The sequence below is a fragment of the Mauremys mutica genome, chromosome 5 (genome assembly GCF_020497125.1).
Source record: "Mauremys mutica isolate MM-2020 ecotype Southern chromosome 5, ASM2049712v1, whole genome shotgun sequence".
NCBI classification, from domain to species: Eukaryota; Metazoa; Chordata; order Testudines; family Geoemydidae; genus Mauremys; species Mauremys mutica.
The window spans coordinates 125,107,658-125,120,671 of NC_059076.1; the positions used below are offsets into that span (position 1 = coordinate 125,107,658).

The following is a 13,014-nucleotide window of genomic DNA, read 5'->3' on the forward strand; positions in this document are numbered from 1 at the left end:
TGGGCTGTAAAGTTGCAGCACACTAGGGCACTGTGCAATAACTGACTGTGTGGACCCTACCACCATGCACTAAATGTTCCCTGACCTACTCCAGTTTCAATAGCAGAGTAGATCCAAGTGCACCAAGGATCTTTTAGCGTGGGGTAGCAGGGTCCACATGGACAGTTCATGCACAGCACACTACTTACTGCCCTGTAGATTTACACCCCCACACCAACGGTTCATCTAGACGGGCCCTCTGAGCACCTTGGGACAAGGGCCCTGTTTTAGATCTGTTTGCAGAGTGCCTATCCCAATGAGGTACTGCTCTATGATTGTGGTCCCTAGGCACTACAGCAATACAAATAAATAAATATAATAATACCACCACCAAAAGCCCGCACAGCCATTTAAACAACAGCAGTAGATTGCTGGTGAAATCAGATCATTCTGTCGTGCACAACTGAACGTAGGATTCTATTTGAAGGGGTGACTTCAGCCCAGTCTTACAAAGTGCTGAGCACCCTCAGCTTCTATTGAAGTCCAGGGTAGTCGAGGGTACTCAGCAACTTCCAAAAGATGCTCAGCCCCTAGCAGGATCGGGCCCTAGTGGAGTGTAATTGTACAAATTGTATCACTTCTGGATAGAGGGACACATTTATTCTCAAGGTTCTGCGTATATTGGATTAACCCAGAACATGATGGTAACCAAAAGAGAAGTCACACGTGATACTTGACACCATGCAAGGCACTGCATTTAGCCATAGGGAGTGGAAATCCGTCAACCTCATATCATGAGGTGGCTTATATTTTACAGGAACAATTTTTGAATAGCTTGCACTGTTCCTGATTGCCCTGTTCTGAGGGAAAGGGGAGCGTTGTCAGTCTGGCATATCTGAAAGTTAGTTTGCCAAAAACTGGGGTTGAGCAGGTGGAGGAGGGGCAGGGAGGAGAATATCCAATCATCCGTTTTTTTGTCCTCTTAAAAGGACATGCTGCCCCACCTCTCTGCAGCTTTCCCCTTCCTTGCTCGGAGGCCCACAGAAGCTTGAAAAACATTTGGCTCATGCTATAAGCTTCCTGCTCACACAAACACTGACACACATACAGCTGAATTAGGCTAGGCCAAGAGAGCACCTGGTATGACAGGGATAGCAAGACCCTGAAACTTTTGATTAAAAATGAAACAGGAGTTGGCAAGCTCCACGAAGCATCAGAGCTGTCTGAACTGATTACTTTGCACCCTGTCAGAAAGCACTGACTAAGCCATTCTCAACACCATTTCTAGTGGCTTTCAGGAAAACAAATGCCAAAGCCAAGAGAAAGATTGATTGTTAGGTCTGATCAAGCTGAACTGCTATGAAAGGGGCTTCTGTGGGAGAACGCCAGCCTGAAATGAAATATCCACAATATGGCCAGCAAAAAAATATGCTGATAATTAATACTTTATTTCATCTGTTTGTGAAGGCATTTTCCAACCTAGCGGTGAAATCATGGCCCCACTGATGTCAACAACAAAACTCCCATTGAGGTCAATAGGATTTCACCCTAGAATTTAACAGGCTTTAAATAAGCCTGGCTCAGCTTAAACTCACAGAGCCACCCTCTGCTCTCACTCACACACATGCAGTGCCGCTGATGTCCTGCCAGTCAGCTTGCATAGCTTGTATAACTCAGGACAGAATTTGTCCCATTGACTGTCAATGGGTCAATCACAATTAGATTCAGAGATGTTGCACTTGCAGCGGGACAGTGTCAGATAGTATCTTTGCAATGCCACCAGGTGGCAGTGCTTCAAAACGTTACTGTTATTACTGAAGGCAGCATGAGAGGTAAAGAGGCACAGTCAACTTAAAAAGCACATGTTGAAAATAAACATATTCCTCCATCTTAACACCACTTTAGATGATTACAAGTGCAATAATTTTAGAAGTCTCAATTCACCTGTCACTATTTAGACACTCACCTATTACGCTGATGGCAGGCATATAAGTATATAGGTAGACTTCACATTGATCTTCTCTTAGGCAATGAAAATCGGTTGTCAGTTTCACTTATGTTTATAGTCTATTTCATTTGCAGAGTCTCAGTGTTGCAAAGGTTGGGTTTCAAACACTGAAGTGGAGAGTTCATTTAAGAAAAACAGTTTTCGTTGTATTTTTAATTGTGGAAACATTTCTAGTCTCACTGTCCCTTTAAATCTAAGATGACATTGCCCCTTTAAAAGGTCAGCAGAAATGATGTACAGTAAAAGAAAAGAAGTGTTCCCATCAGAGACATAAGGGAGTAAAAAATTTGCGCTGGCCACAGTCAAAGCACACTGCCCCTTTAAGAGAAAACTCTGTACTAAGATGGCTGGAGCAAGATCAGTAGAAGGTCTAGAGCAGGCAGCCAGACCACACTAACCCCAGAGGGGCCTGATGCTGTATAACATCTGAGGCATCCCTGAACTCCCGAACTTTGAGGGGCAAAATCCCTATAAGAACGGGGTTGGGTTTAGTTTTCTTGCAGCTTTGTATAGGTGGTGCTTGAACCTCAGGGAAATGTATGACCGCTGTGTCCAAAGCACGCAGTAAATAGTGAGCTCATGGTTAAAGAGGAAGGTTGATCCAAAGGTTAAGGCACTAGCTAGGATTTGGGCTCAATTCCGTGCTCTGCCACAGACTCTTCATGTGACCATGAACAGGTCATTTAGTGCCTCTGTGCCTCAGTCCCCCAACTGTGAAATGGGCATATCACTTTCCCACCTCATGGTGGAAGGATAGTTAATCACATTAAAGATTGTGAGGTGCTCAGATCCTACAGTGATGGGGGCCACATGGGTATCTAAAACGGACGGTCTGTAGACTGGCTATCACAAAGGGATTCAACCCATTTGTCACAAGTAAAGGCTTATTCATCCCTATGCCAAGGGTGAGCACAAGGCCCATAGGCATGAGCTAAGTCCCCTTAGATGGGGGAACTGAGGCACAGAGACACTAAATGACCTGTTCACAGTCACATGAAGAGTCTGTGGCAGAGCATGGAGTGTGGTGTAACAAAAGACAACTGTGAGGATGATTGACGGCAGTGTGCTTGGCCCCATCACTATAATCCTACAACCAGCAAGGCCTGAGGATCCTGACCTCTCAACGTTTACCTGGCAGCTCCTGGTCTCAAGTTGGTTGCAGATTCACTGGAGAAAATCTTTTCTTGTAACCCCGTTATTGTCTCTGCAGAAAGTCCAGAGAACGTTCTATGCAGAGATGTAATGAGAAGTGACATCGAACCTCACCATAGCATTCTTGTTCTGGTTACACCGATAACAACCATGACCCAATTGCCTTGTAATCTGTGTAACAACCTTCACTACAGTCCACGGATACCAACCTTTGCCACGTAAGAGGGACATAACTTTTTGTAACGAGAATGAGGTCAGGAAATAAAGACCGGTCACCTACACTCTGGTGACGTTCAATGTCACCCTCATTGAAGGCTGTACCTCACTGTACGTCAGTCAGTTCAGAGAGAACAAGCTCTTACTCAGATCTTCTGCTGGAAGAAAATGGTTTCATGCTGCCATAAGGAAAGGCTCTTCACATAGCGCCAGCCAAGAGGAAACAACATTAGAGTCCGTCTCTCAGTTGGCCCAAGTGGACAATTGTGCTCATAATTATGGAGATGCCTGAAATCCATCCCTGGCCACATCTGGCTTGGGGGAATCAGAAGCCTCAATAACTTGGATGAGTGGCTATAAAAAGGGAGTTACTATGACGGATTGGCAGCACACCAAAGTGTTATGCAATTAACGGGGGGGAGGGAAGACGTTAAATCCAGCCATTGCTTTCTTGGAGCAGAGCCCATTCTGTAGCTACTCATTGCTTGTTTAAACTTTTAAATTAAAACTAACATCCACATGTTCCTGGCGATGCATCTATCTAGTTTTGTATGACATGCAGCATAAATATCACAACTTCCTACTACAGGGACACCTGGCTAGGGTTCTAATATTTTTGCCAAGACATTATCCTCTGCCTTTGCCGAAAGCACTTGGCCCACCGACGCAGCCTAACCAGGGCCGGCTCTAGGCTTTTTGCCGCCCCAAGCAAAAAAATGTTTGGCTGCCCCCCACCCCAGCCCTGGGGTCTCTTTCTCTCCACCCCCACCCACACTCTCTGCCACCCCAGCCCTAGGCTCCCCCACATCAGTGCTGACTGCACCCACTCCAAGACCGGCCGGGACCTGGGAGGGCAGAGCCGGGGAACCACCCTGGCAGGGAGCTGAGGAGCCAGGGCAGGGTAGCCCCACAGGGAGCGGAGCCCTGGAGAGCGGGACGCGGGCCCCACACGGCAGCACCCCCCCTCCCCAGCCCAGCTGCTGCTGCTACTTCTGGCCGCCCTGCCGCAGTTCCTGGGCGGCTCAGGCCACTTCGCCCAGCCCTGGCTGCGGCGCTGGGGGGCAGCCGCCCTACAGCACATGCCAGCGGCTCCGTACGCGCTGCGGGGCGGCCCCCAGCCCAAGTGTCCCCTACTCGGAGCCTGCCCGGCCCAGCCACAAGGTGCGGGCGCTGCAGCACGAACCGCAGCGGCCCCACGGTGCCCCCCACGCACGATGCACTGCTGCAGCCAGGGCCGGCTCTAGGCTTTTGCCGCCTGAAGCAAAAAATAAAAATAAAAAAAAAATGGCCGGAATGTGCCCTGAAAATGTGCCACCCCAAGCAGGTGCTTGGTTTGCTGGTGCCTAGAGCCGGCCCTGAGCCTGACGACATTCTTCCTGAGCATCATCAGAGATTCCAGAGCTTGAGTTGCTGAACAGTGGGCAAGTTCCAGGTCCCCCCCCCCGCAATTAATTTTCTAAGCACTGGATTTCCTGAGCAAAGAGGTTTAAGATGAAAATTAGCAAATGGGAGAAGTCCTCGCATTTGCGCTGCTACTGCCCAAGGACTGTTTGAGGGCTGTCGGGGTCTCTTTAGAAAAGCAGCAAATCTCCTGCAAAATTTTGGCATTTGTGCAGTTTTGCTTTTGCTAACCCTGTCTCAAGGGATGCAAATTTGATTCACCCTGTCAGTGTGTGCGTTTAAAGCATCTGCTTGGGGTGCCTGTCTCTTTAAGAGACTGCCCCTTCTGTAACCTCCTGTGCCTGCTTCTGCAAACAATCCAGGCAGTTCCATCTAGGCAGCACAAACTAGATGGGGAGCTTCTCCTCTGGGCGTGTTTAACCTGGATAAGCACGTCCTTGTTGTCATCCAAGCAGAATCTGCTTGGTGTGTTCCACAGCCAGCGGCGGCTCCAGGCCCCAGCATGCCAAGTGCGTGCTTGGGGCAGCATGCCGCGGGGGGCGCTCTGCCGGTCGCCGGGAGGGTGGCGTCCCGCGGCTCCGGTGGATCTCCCACAGGCGTGCCTGCGGAGGGTCCGCTGGTCCCACGGCTTCAGTGGAGCCTGCGGGAAGTCCAGAGAAGCCGCGGGACCAGCAACCAGCAGAGCGCCCCCCGCGGCGTGCCGCCGTGCTTGGGGCAGCGAAATGTCTAGAGCCGCCCCTGTCCCCAGCTGATGCAAAGAGATCCCTGCACTTGCGGAGAGGTTCCTAAGTTGAATGACTCCCTTCTCACCCACAAAACCCCTGCATCTGTCTGCCCAAAATCCATGCAGCCCCTGGATCACTAAGAGAAGTGAACCTGGAACCTTACGAAGCAGCATACGATTTGCAGCAGATCCACAGGTGAAATCTGCAGAGACAGGCCTCTGTGCAGTCACAGTGCAATGCAGAGAGGGGAGTGTGTACTGATTGTGCTGTACTGCTGTGGCTGGAGGGGTAGGTGGCTACGCGACCGTGCAGACAGGGAGTCCCTCATTGCATCTGGGACAAGGGCTGGGAACCAGTATCAGCAGGGATCCCTAGTCCCACTCCCTTTTCCAAATTTCTGCTTCATACCCACCAATCCTTCTGGCCAGGAGGATGGAGGAGAATGTGTGGAGCTGTTGGATTTTTCCATTACTTCGTTCCTTCAGCACACCAGGAGTGGAGCATTCATGCCTCTAATTGTAAGAGGGTGGAAGGCAGAAAGAACTACTGTTTACTTAGGTCTGCAGTAGCATCTGCAGTTCCTGGGCCAGCCCAAACAAGCAATACAATACAAATGCTATTCCCTGCACTGCATGGACATTCTCACGCGTGTACATGGTGATCCCAGCTCCCCTGGAAGTAGCAGGGTTTGCCAGATAAACTGGTTGACAAATGAACTTGGATTGGATTCTGCCTCCTTTGGGATCAGTGGGAGTTTTGCCAATCACATCAGTGTAAGAAGGTTGGAGCATGGCAGTTAGAGAGGAGTAAAACAAACCCAAACTAAGCACTTGCTAGGGTCTCTTTTTCCAAGAGTATTGTGATTAAAGATGAACTCCCATGTTGCTTAGTCTGAGGTTGATCCTGTTACCACGTTATATCAGACACACTATTTAAAATTTATATTTGGAGAGAGAGAAAAAAAGCCAAGAGGATCTCATTCAGATTCTAAAATATATGATCTATGAAACTATAATATTTTGCACTTCTGTAGCATCCTCCATCTGAGGAACTCAAGCTATGCGAAATGAGAACTCACACCCCCTCTGGCCAGAAAACCTTGGATAGCCCCCATTTTACAAATGTGCAAAACTAAGGCATAGAGAGGTCCTGTGACTTTAGGCCACGCAGGTAGTGTTGAGAATTAAATGCGGATCTTGACCCAACCCTGTGCTTTGAAGTCCCAAAGAGCGTCTGTGACAGTTCCTAGAGTTTTGTTGTCTACAAAGATTTGGGAGTCTTGCTAAAAGTCTGATTTTGGCCTGAGGGACGTTTGTACTGTACGGACGGGATTGATCCTCTAGGGGCCCAGAAGGACTATTGCTGACTCTCTCATGGGACCCAAGTGGGAGACCCCGGGGTAGGACTAGAGGTGAGCTATGGGAATTGGCTTGAAAAAGTCAAATAGGAAAACTCTGGCTAGAGGGAGCTTTCAGGGATGCTCAATATTCAGCCAAGGAGAGAATTATCTGAGAAACCAAGACTGATCAGCTGTTAGAGTGCTCAGTGGTAGTCCAAGATTTTGGGATATCTATTATCTGCTTATCAGAGGGGTAGCCACGTTAGTAGGTAGCCTGGACACACAATAGCAGATTTAAAGGTGTCCAGCCTGCAGCAAAAAAACTTCAGGACCAGACTCCAAAGAGAAACTGCTGAACTTCAGTTCATTTGCAAATTTGAAACCATCAGATCAGGCTTAAACAAAGACTGTGAATGGCTAGCCAACTACAAAAGCAGCTTCTCCTCCCTTGGTGTTCACACCTCAGCTGCTAGAAGAGGGCCTCATCCTCCCTGATTAAACTAACCTCGTTATCTCTAGACTGATTCTTGCTTGCATATTTATACCTGCCTCTGGAAATTTCCACCACATGCATCTGATGAAGTGGATATTCACCCACGAAAGCTCATGCTCCAATACTTCTGTTAGTCTATAAGGTGCCACAGGACTCTTTGTTGCTTTTTATTATCTGCTTGTATCTCTTGCCAAAAATCCATATTTATATACATTCTTGCTAAGCCTGTTTACAGGTTACATCCTGTTTTTGTAAGTTTCTCTGCTGTGGGCATGTATTAAAGTTCTGTTTCTGTTAAGCTCTGTGCTGAACAAGAGTCAGTAGGGGAGCCTGAACCGAAGCCCAGCCTCTTTCTACTTCAATGCATTATTGTGTCGTATGAGCACATTTCATGCCTGTGAGCATCCGTCTCGCTCAAGCTGGAACCTAGGCTCCCAGTCCCTCCTCGCTCGCAGAGTTTCAGAGCCCGAGCTCCAGCCTGAGCAGGACCGTCTACACTGCTGTTTTTAGTTCCATAGCACAAGCTCAATTCAGTTGATCTGGGCTGTGAGACTTGCCGCTGTAAGATTTTGGAGGGTTTGTTATTTTTGCTATGTAGACATACTTAGTCCCCATGGCTCAAGCAGAAAACTTTACTGGTGATAACAAGTTAAGATATCTGTGCATTATACATTTTCATTCTAGAAAGGCTGAACAACAAACAACAACAAAACATGAAAGGCTGAAATTCTCATGTCAAGTTACATATAATTTGCTATTGCTTGTAAAACCACCACCTTCTCTCTCCATTCTGATTATTTCTAGCATTACAGTAGCTCATAAAGGCCCAAGCTAACACAGGGGACCCATTGTGCTAGGTTTTGCATGTTCACATAGGAAGATGGACCTTGCCCCAAAGAGCTTACAATCTCCTTAGACAGGACCAAGTCTGATGGTGACCTAAGGCATAAGAAATTAAGTGACTCGCCTAAAGTCACATGGGAAGTCTGTGGCAAAACCAGGTATTGAATCCAGATCTTCTGACCCTCATTCAGTGACCACTCTTCCTCTCAACAGTAATCCGTGATCTGGAGTAAATGTGCTCTGGGTGTGCAGCACGGCACTTGTTCATTATTTTTACCTCCCTCATTTATACTAAAAAAAAAAAAAAAAAAAAAAATTCATCATTGAGCATGGGGGCTTTTCATTATGTTTGTAGAACTTGTTTCACAGAACTGTTTTCTTATTGCCTGTGAGTGTTCCAGACTTGAATCAGCGTGTTGTCTGTATTAATCTTTAACTAGCCTACACACCAAATGGGCTGATCAGACAGCTTTGAGAGGAAAGAGGACAGAAAATACAGCCATAAGGCAAGAAAAGCATGTAGGAGTTTAGTTTACAAAGCAGTCAAGCAGACCCAGGGGCTATAAATCAAGATTAAGTTAACATGCCTTGGTTTAGAAGGACCCAAGCATTAAATAAAATAAAATTAAATCCTTTATGATTTGAACATAAGAAAAATCTGCTGGCTGGTGTGACAGCAGAACATTTTGCTGGGTGGGTCATTTGTTAGATCTGTTTTGTTAAGGACCCAGTGGTTTGATTAACATCTCTGAGTAAGCAATGTTCCCACCAGGAAGCTGTTTGATCTCAAATCCTCTTTGCTTTTAGGAAACATCTAAAGTTGAGTCCTTTGCCATCAGGTTTCTGAAGCATTTCAGCTGGGTTTTGATTCAGATTGTAGGGAAGATGTGTGACCCCTGGGAGTTCTGCTTTTATACTGCATTGACCAGACTCCATGAGTAGCCGGGGATGCACTGGTTTGGCATTAATGGTGACCTTCAGAAATCAAGAGAAAGTGCCATGTGGTATTTCTTAAGCAGAAGGATGAGAGTGCATCATTTGGGGCTGATTCTGCCCAGATAGAATGATGGCCTTGCTACACTGTCAACCCACAAATAGATTTCTGCAGCCTATAAAATGGAGTAAAAATTAAAATCAGAATACCAGGCATAGAGGACCCTCAGGAGGTCATCTAGTCCAGCCCCCTGCTCAAAGCAGGACCAATCCCCAGACAGATTTTTACCCCAGTTCCCTAAGTGGCTCTCTCAAGCATTGAGCTCACAACCTTGGGTTTAGCAGCCCAAGGCTCAAACCACAGAGCTATCCCTGCCCCATGTAAGCTTTAGCTATGTTGATCAGTTGTAACTGGACTGAGAATTCCCTCATTTTTTTCCTCCTTAGTGCCATAGTAATGTTTTATAGCAGGTTCTTTGTTTATGTGCAGTAGCTGCCAATGGTGGCACGATGTTGCTGCTTAACAGCATGGACAGTCCAGGCCAAATTCTGCCTGAGTGGCAAAGCCAGGGAGGTGGGAATGGAGAGGAGCTCCAATGCAATGGTTCCCTGAGTCATTCTTCCTGGGCAGAGCAGATGTAGGTTAAATATCCTGGTATCTTCTGAGCAAAAGGCTTTTTTCCTTCATCTCCTGCCCTCTTCTGGGACTGGAGCTGTGAGCAACATGATATGCATAGCTCCTCACCACACCACATTACAAAGCAATAATGTGCACTGCCAACCAGTGCAGCTGTGACCTTGAGGGGTGTGGGGGTCCGGGCTATGACCGCCAGGGCCGGCTTTATTAACTGTGGGGCCTGATTCGAATACCTGGCGGCAGTCCGGGGCTTCAGCAGCACTTACGCGGCGCTGAAGGACCCCCAGCCGCCAAAATGCCGCCGAAGCCCCGGACCGCCACCTGGTAAGTAAATTAAAAAGGTACCTAAGGCACGGGTCCCAGGGCCTGCTCCAGGCACCAGCTGAGCAAGCTCGTGCTTGGGGCGGCAGATTCTAAGGAGCAGCATTCCCTCACATCCCCCTTTTTTTTTTTTTTTTTTTTTTTTTGCTTTGCCACTTCAGCCGCCCCGCAGGTTTTTTCTTTTTTTGATTTCCCACACCGGCTGCCCTGTAGGGGGCGGCGGCGTGGAGGAGGAGAGCACCCTGCTTAATTCTTAATGAATCTTCATTTCCTCTCCTTAATTTCTATTCTCTCATCCCCATCACTACTGGCCTTTTTATATGGTAGCCAGAATTTTCACTTATTACTCCTATGCCCTGCAACTATGAGGCTTGCATGATGTGGCTCTTACTAGGAAAATGAATGGAATAAAGTATGTTTATACACCTCTGCTGGTATTGGTATCTTGAACTTTCCCACAATATATTCTCCAGCTGTCTTCGTGCCATTTTATAGTCCTTTGTGCAACTTCCTTCCTTATGTTTAATATTGCATAAGTCCTCACTATTTAAGGATTTTTTTTTTTTGCTGTCTTGTATGCCTTATTCCTCTCCTTAATTACCATTTCACATTCCTTGCTTCACTGTGGGCCACTTTTCCTATACAAGTAGAGTCGGTATCCTCGGAATAGCTATACTGGCTCTCTTTATGATTCCCTTAGTAACATTACTATAGAATTCCTCAATATCTCAATTTATACATTGCTCATTCGTCACTTTTGGTTCTAAAAGTGTTTCCAATTTGGGCTTTTTGTTTAAGCTTTCAAGTGGGGATATTGTTCTTGCCTTTGGTATTTCCTTCTCCTTGAAATGTACCTAACAGCAGGAAGTGGTCACTATCCATTTCCTCCTCTCTGTAAAATTTCCCAGCTACATTTACTTGCTATGGTGCTAGAAGCAAAATTTCCAGATCCAGGCATGAGACGCTTCCATCAGCTGTACTGAGCCTGGTAAGTGCGCCATCATTTAATATTGATCAATTATTCTTTTTAAATAATAGCTCTAAACATTTTCCAATTTTTCTTAGTTCCCCACTACCACCACAGACAATAAATGGGCATGTGACATCTGCAATTCTTTCAGGTCCACAGCCTCTTGTTTCCTGCCTAGATTATAAAACACTACAAGCTCTTAGAGACATAGGATTGTTTTATATTGGTATCAATGGCATTATCCTGGATATTTAGCTTTTTAACAGCTACTTCAAGGTAGTTCAGTTTCTTTTTAATGAAGGCTCAAACAGAGAAATAGGAAAGGGTGGGGCTACCATGTCTATCTATGCCATATCCCAGGATTTTATAGCTTAGTTTTTCTATTAGCCAAGTCTCTTGCATACATATTATATCAGGCTTTGTTTTCACATCAATAATCTTTCTTCAATTCCTGCCCATGTGCTATTAGGCTCTGGGCATTCCAGCCAAAAATAGTCACCATCATTCTTTCAAGCCTTCAATATTTCCTTCTCTCAGGAAAGTTTGAAGGTATTCCACTAATAGGTTGCTAGCCTGTAGGTACTTTACAGCAACTGTACCTGTACATCTCAAACAAGCAAGAATGTATTACTTCAGTCAGTCTCTGTAAGTAGCACGTAATCTCCTTTTACCACAGTGTCACTTGTTACTTCCTTCCCATTTGTTTGTTGCTGGTTGTTCCCTTTCCCCATATCAAGTTTACCTTAACAAAAGAAAAACACAAACCACCCACTGGGGAAAAAGTATCTCCTGGCAGCTTCTGCATAGGAGAAGTTAGTAATTTTGTATAGATAGATATCACCATCATCTGGCTTGCTTTGCCTCAGTGCCTCCTCTTGAGCTGTGTTTTTCTCCACAGTTGTAACTTTTTTGTTCTGTCCTTTCCTCACAAGAATTGTATGAACATTCATCTCCACAATTACTGCACTGTATTTTTCCTTCAACATTATTTGCTATGTGACCAAATCATCAGCACCCATAGTCTGTGTTCTTTCTCCTGTGAGATGCTGTCAGATAGCCTGAAATCACTCTATCTGGTAACATTCTTCCCTGAAATGTGTCCAGCACAGCTGTAGAGGGCTTGCTAACACCTCTTCTGCTAATTAGCCTCTTAGCAGTTTTGTCTTCATCTGTTGCTTGCTTTATTTCCTCCTCTGCCATTTCAGTTAGCACACCATGTACTGCCCCTGTTTCTGTGAGGAATTTGGGTAACTGACATTTTTATCTTATCTAGCACCCTTGTCTGAAGGAGCTTCCCTACTTGCTAGTGGATTGTAAGAAATGAAGAACAAGTCTCCACCAGGCAGTTTCTTAGCTCTTAATGTATCTCCAGCCTTCCCCTCCCTCCCCCCAATCCACTCTGCAATCCTCAGCAGTTTATATCCCCTATCTTCAGGTCCTTAGCTAGGATTTTACTATCATGTAAGTTTTCACCATTTCCCTTTCTTGCTCTCCTATTTGCTGCTCCTTCTTCTGGTTACAGAGAATCTACCCTTTTCTTTTCCCCTGTTTGCATCTGGTCTTCCTCAGTGTTTTCCCTAGCCTTGTTGTCTAGTCTGGTTTCAGTATTATTTGTTATTTCTTCCATCTCACTCCACTTAGCCAAAGCCTTAACCAACTAGCTAGCCCTTCTCTCACCACATCCATCTCCTGTTCCAGACATCCTGTCTTTATAGCCATCACCCAGCTCCTTCCGCAGCTGAGCTTCATCCTTAACTAAGCCTGGCCCATCCTTCAAGTGCAGCCAGTTGGGTTAATTGACGTCTCAGACCCACATTAACCTTTTCAGAGCCAGGATGGGTTATAAACCCCATCACAAGTGTATATTCAATGTTGTTTCAATTTTCAAAGGATAAATAAACTCCCTCTGTGCTTTTGGTTGAAACTTTGACCTTGCTGTATATCTGATGTTCCAAAAATGCAAGGAGCTAAAAGGACTTTGAAGGAATGAGACTTAG

At 46.1% G+C, this 13,014-nt stretch overlaps 1 long non-coding RNA gene across 1 annotated transcript; it reads right to left on the reverse strand.

The window, feature by feature from the left end:
* Positions 1 to 7,966: 7,966 nt before the first annotated feature.
* LOC123370840 lies at positions 7,967 to 12,726 on the reverse strand. The gene is made up of 3 exons (XR_006579590.1): positions 11,859 to 12,726; positions 11,617 to 11,759; positions 7,967 to 8,447 (listed from the first exon to the last, which is right to left on the reverse strand). It is a non-coding gene; the product is annotated as an uncharacterized LOC123370840 (long non-coding RNA).
* Positions 12,727 to 13,014: the final 288 nt, after the last annotated feature.